Source organism: Theropithecus gelada, chromosome 14, assembly GCF_003255815.1.
Source record: "Theropithecus gelada isolate Dixy chromosome 14, Tgel_1.0, whole genome shotgun sequence".
Lineage (NCBI taxonomy): Eukaryota > Metazoa > Chordata > Mammalia > Primates > Cercopithecidae > Theropithecus > Theropithecus gelada.
This window is the reverse complement of record NC_037682.1, coordinates 12643073-12649072: the sequence shown is the minus strand read 5'-3', so window position 1 is coordinate 12649072 and position 6000 is coordinate 12643073.

Sequence of the window (6000 nt, the reverse complement as noted above, 5' to 3'; positions counted from 1 at the left end):
AAAAAAAAAAAAAAAAAAAAAAAAAAAAGAAAAGGAGCAGGCAGAAAGAGCACACAGTAGTGAAGCACACCCCCAGCCTCTTAAAGGCCACGACAGCCTCAGAGCAGGCAGGAGGAGCACACAGCAGGTGTTTAGCCAGCGTGAAGCCCCCAGCCCCTGACAGGCCACGACAGCCTCAGAGCAGGCAGAAGGAGCACACAGCAGGTGTTCAGCCCTCATGAAGCCGCCAGCCCCTGACAGGCCACGACAGCCTCAGAGCAGGCAGAAGGAGCACACAGTAGGTATTCAGCCCTCATGAAGCCGCCAGCCCCTGACAGGCTATGACAGCCTGAGGCAGGACCTCATGGTGATCTGTAACCTGACCCCAGAGGAGGACAGCAGGGAGGACGAATGGCACCCCGGGAGGCCAGAGCCTGGCGTCCCACCCTGTTACCCTCGTGCTCAGTGTCCAGGGGCTGCGGGTTAGCCATGGCCTGCCGCCGAGCCTTAGGAGAGACCCTCCAGCCATTCGGTGGAGCGTGGAGACCCCTCGTGGCCACACGGAGGACTGCAGCTGCAGCGCCTGACCTCTCGCCAGCAGCGGAGCTGCTCTACACCCCCGACAGAGCTCCGCAAACATTGCTTGAGCTCCTTTTTATTTTATTTTTATTTTTTGAGACAGGATCTCACTCTCGCCCAGGCTGGAATGCAGTGGCACAGTCTCAGCTCAACACAACCTCTGCCTCCAGAGTTCAAGCGATTCTCCTGCCTCAGTCTCCTGAGTAGCTGGGATTACAGATGTGCGCCACGACGCCCGGCTAATTTTTGTATTTTTAGTAGAGACGGGTTTTCGCCATGTTGGGCCAGGCTGGTCTCAAACTCCTGGTCTCAAGTGATCCACCCGCCTCGGCCTCCCAAGGTGCTGGGATTACAGGCGTGAGCCACTGCACTCGGCTGCTTGAGCTCCTTTTAAGGTGCCAGGGTTTATGCTTGGTGTTATGGACAAAGAAAGGAAGTGATTCCCACCCCAGAGAAGCTACCACCCGGAGAGTTACAGAGGCTGGGCCGCCCTATTCCTACCTCCCACCCCTGTATACATCCATATAGAAGAGAACTCAGGGTTCAATCGGGGGACCTAGAGCAAGACACCCATTTTCCCATACCTTGCTCCCCGTGTTGGCCTTATGGGGGTGGTACCCTGTAGAGTACCTGGAATAGTCAAGAGCTCAAAAATTCTTATGATTATTGAAGGTATAAAAGGACAAGTAAATTGAAGCCAAGTGCAGTGGCTTATACCTGCAATCCCAGCACTTTGGGAGGCCAAGGTAGGAGGATGGATTGATTCCAGGATTTCAAGACCAGCCTGGGCAACATAGTGAGACCCCATCTCTACAAAAAATTAAAATTAAAAAATTAGCTGGGTGTGGTGGCACCCACCTGTAGGAGGCTGAGGCGGTAGAATTGCCTGAGCCCAGGAGTTCTGAGGCTACAGTGAGCTAGGATCCTGTCACTGAACTCCAGCCTGGGTGACAGTGAGGCCCTCTCTCAAAAAGATGGTGGGGGCAGGTAAATTGGGTCAGAGTCATGCCTCCTTACTCCCCTCCAAGCAGTAGAAATTGCTAATAAAATGCTTAAAACAAGGTTCATGATGTGCCAGACACTAGGAGAAGCCCTTTGCATGTGGTGCCTCATCTGATCCCTGAAGAGCAGGTACTATTCACCTGGATGAGGAAGCTGATGCCCAGAGAGGTTTAGGCAATTAGGTTAAAGTGATAGATTTGGAATTTGAACCCAGGCCCACGTGGTTCCAGAGCCCAAGCTTTGGTGAACAAAGCAATGAGTCTGCCTAGCAGTGTCAGAGGTGTTTGAACCAGAGCAACTCCATCTTGAATAGGGGCTGTGTAAAATGAGGCTGAGACCCACTGGGCTTCATTCCCAGGAGGTGAGGCATTCTTAGTCATAGGATGAGCTAGGTCGGCACACGGTACAGGTCACAAAGACCTTGCTGATAAAACAAGAGGCAGTAAAGAAGCCAGCCAAATCCCACCAAAACCAAGATGGCGACGAAAGTGACCTCTGGTCATCCTCATTGCTCACTATATGCTAATTATAATGCATTAGCATACTAGAAGACACTCCCACCAGCGCCATCACAGTTTACAAATGCCATGGCAACATCAGGAAGTTACCCTATATGGTCTAAAAGTGGGAGGAACCCTCAGTTCCAGGAATTGCCCACCCCTTTCCGGGAAAACTCATGAATAACCCACCCTTGTTTAGCATATAAGCAAGAAATAACCAAAAACATAGCTAACCAGCAGCCCTCAGGACTGCTCTGCCTATGGAGTAACCATACTTTATTTGCTTACTTTCTTAATAAACTTGCCTTCACTTTACCGTATGAACTCACCCCGAATTCTTTCTTGCATGAGGCCCAAAAAGCTTTTCTTGGGGTCTGGATCGGGACCCCTTTCCAGTAACAATGGGGCCGCCCATGATTTACTAAGCAAATGCACTCACCTCTCTGGGCCTTGGGGTCCTCCCCATTCAGGCCAGATATTTAGTTTTATTTGTTTTGTTGTTGTTGTTTTAAGACCATGCGGGAGCTAGCTCCCAGCCCTGGATGCCCTTTGGATTCACTAAGTTTACTTGGTCTGGGAGCATCCTGGAAACTGAGATTTTTTTTTAAGCTTCACAGGTGGTTTTAATGAGCAGCAAGGTTTGCAAAGGGCCTCGCAGGCCATAGTACAGAGATTAAACTTTATTCTGCTGGGTGACAAACCAGTGGTGGCTCCTCATGTCCCCCCAACCCTAGGTCTACTCAGTTGCCTTTTGCTATTTATTTATTAGATAAAATTGACCCCTTGGAAGTAAATAATTCAGTGGGGGGTTAGTATATTCACAAGGTTGTACAACCATTACCATCAGATTCCAGAAAATTCCACCCCCCCATAAAGAAACCCTGTAGTGGCCAGGCACGGTGGCTCACGCCTGTAATCCCAGCACGTTGGGAGACTAAGGCTGGTGGATCACGAGGTCAGGAGATTGAGACCATCCTGACTAACATGGAGAAACCCCATCTCTACTAAAAACACAAAAAATTAGCCGGGCGTGGTGGCACGCACCTGTAATCCCAGCTACTCAGGAGGCTGAGGCAGGAGAATCTCTTGAACCCGGGAGGTGGAGGTTGCAGTGAGTTGAGAAGACGCCACTGTACTCCAGCCTGGGTGACAGAATGGGGCGCCATCTCAAACAAAAAAAAACAAAAAAAAAAAAAAGAAGAAAAAAAAAAGAAAAAAAAAGCAACCCTGTAGTGATGAGCAGTCACTGCCCATTTCCCCTCCACCTAGCCCTTGGCAACCCTAACCTACTTTCTATCTCTATGTATTCGCCTATTGCGGGCATTTCATATGAATGGAATCCTACAAGATCTGGTCTTTTTGTGTTTCATTTTTGCTCTTTTGTATTCTTCCACTTGGCATAATATTGTCAAACTTCATCCATGTCATAGCATGCATCAGGACTTCATTCCTGTTTACTGCTGAATAATATTCCATTGTATGGCTGGACCACATGTGTAAAATCCATTCATTGGTAGACTGATGGCTTTAAGGCTCTGGCCTTCTCTTAGACAAGAGAAGCGACCCAGTTGACACAGGTGGTAGGGCTGAGAGAGGCACCAGAAAGCCCAGACCCTGCCTCTCGAGCCTGCAGGAAGGAAGGAAAATCCAGAGGAAAAGGGGTGTGAAAACCAACTCCAGAGAGTTCCAAAGGAGCACATCAAGGTAGACCCTGAGCAGCCATGAGGGACGGGCCACACTTGTCCCCTCACCTCCCTCAGCAGAGGTAAACAAGGGATTGGGATAAAGCTATATCCACCAGGCTGCATCATCGAAGTATTGCCGAAAACACAGAAATAACCTAAATGTCTAGCGACGAGGAATTTATCCAACAAACTATGGCGTGTCCATCCAAGGAAATACCAGGCAGTCAAAAATGATGCAGCATCGGCTAACATTTATTGTGTGTGTGGGGGGGTGGATGGGTGTGTGTGTGGGTGGATGGGTGTGTGTGTGGGGATGTGTGTGTGTGTGTGTTTAGATGGAGTCTTGCTCTTGTTACCCAGGCTGGAGTGCATGGTGCAATCTTGGCTCACTGCAACCTGTGCTTCCCGGGTTCAAGCGATTTTCCTGCCTCAGCCTCCACAGTATATGAGATTACAGGCGCCCACCACCACGCCTGGCGAATTTTTGTATTTTTAGTGGAGATGGGGTTTCACCATGTTGGCCAGGCTGATCTGAAACTCCTGATCTCAGGTGATCTACCTACCTGGGCCTCCCAAAGTGCTGGGATTACAGGCGTGGGTCACCGCCCCCGGCCACATTTATAGTGTTTACTGTGCCAAGCTCTGTTTGCTTGTTTCATGTGTTCTGATGCACTCAACTCTCACAATAATTCTACAGGTAGGTGCTTTTATGATCCTCATTTCACAAAGAAGAAATTGAAGCCTGGAATACTTACATAATTTGCCCAACATTGCACAGATAGACAGCAATGGAGCCGAGATTTCAACCCGGGTCCATTGCTTAATTAATATCTCTGTTCCGTTGTCGCTCTGAAGGTATAATGAAAAAATATTTACAGACATGAGACAACGCTGTTCACAAAATATTGGTGGAGTGAATAAATCGGGTTCTGGAACAGTATGCAGGGTATGAATCAAGACTTGAGGGAAATATGCCAGATTGCAAATCTGGGAGGTCTCCACACATTCTGATTCTGAGTAATTTTTACTTTCTGCTCTGTGATTGTATTTCCCAGTCCTCCATGAGGACTATGTTTTTGTTTTCAATAAGAAAAGTATTTTATTTGGTTCCCTTAAGAAAAATAAACCTTCGTATGTTGCCGGTGGGAATTCAATGTGTTATATTCCCTACGGAGGGCAATTCCGCAATATTTATCAAAGTTGTAAATGCATTTGCCCTCTGAGTCAGCAGTCCTGAGTCTACATTTTATTCTTATAGGTAGAGCTGAGCAAGGATGATGTACCAGGTAATTCACGGTAGCATGGCTTTTAATAACGAAAGACTGGAGGCCGGGCGTGTTGGCTCATGCTTGTAATCCCAGCATTTTGAGAGGCCGAGGCGGGTGGATCACTTGAAGTGAGGAGTTCGAGACCAGCCTGGCCAACATGGCGAAACCCCATCTCTACTAGATATACAAAAATTAGCCTGGCCTGGTGGTGTGTGCCTGTAATCCCAGCTACCTGGGAGGCTGAGGCAGGAGAAACACTTGAACCTGGGAGGCGGACGCTACAGTGAGCCCAGATCGTGCCACTGCACTGCAGCCTGGGCAACAAGAGTGAAACTCCATTTCAAAAAAAAAAGAAAAGATTGGAGCCGGGTGCAGGCACTTTGGGAGGCTGAGGCAGAAGGATTGCTTGAGCCCAGGAGTTCGAGACCAACCTGGGAAACATAGGCCCCGTCTCTATGAAAAAAAGAAATTAGCCAGGCATGGTGGCGCATGCCTGTTGTCCCAGCTACTCGGGAGGCTGAGGTGGGAGGATTGCTTGAGCCTGGGAGGTCGAGGTTGCAACAAGCCATGATTGTGCTACTTCTTTAGCCTGGGTGGGTGTCACAGCGAGAACTTGTCTCAAAAAAAAAAAAAAAAAAAAAAAAAAGATTGGAAACAGTATTAAGTGTGCATTTTACCAGGGTCTGATTAAACAAAGTATGGAAGGAACACTATTCAACTGAAAAACAAACAAACAAACAAACAAAAACAAAAGAGCTTCTTATACTGATAGGGAAGGACCCCTGGGATAGTTTAATAAAAAAGGCCAGATACAGAACAGTGTGTTTATAATGTTACTTCTGTGTGAGAAAGAAGGGCGTTATCATCATCAGTTTGAGATGCTATAACAGAATACTATCAACTGGGTGGCTTGGAAACTATAGAAATGTAGTTCTCAAAGTTCTGGAAGCTGAAAGTTCAAGACCATGTGCCAGCATGGTTGGATCT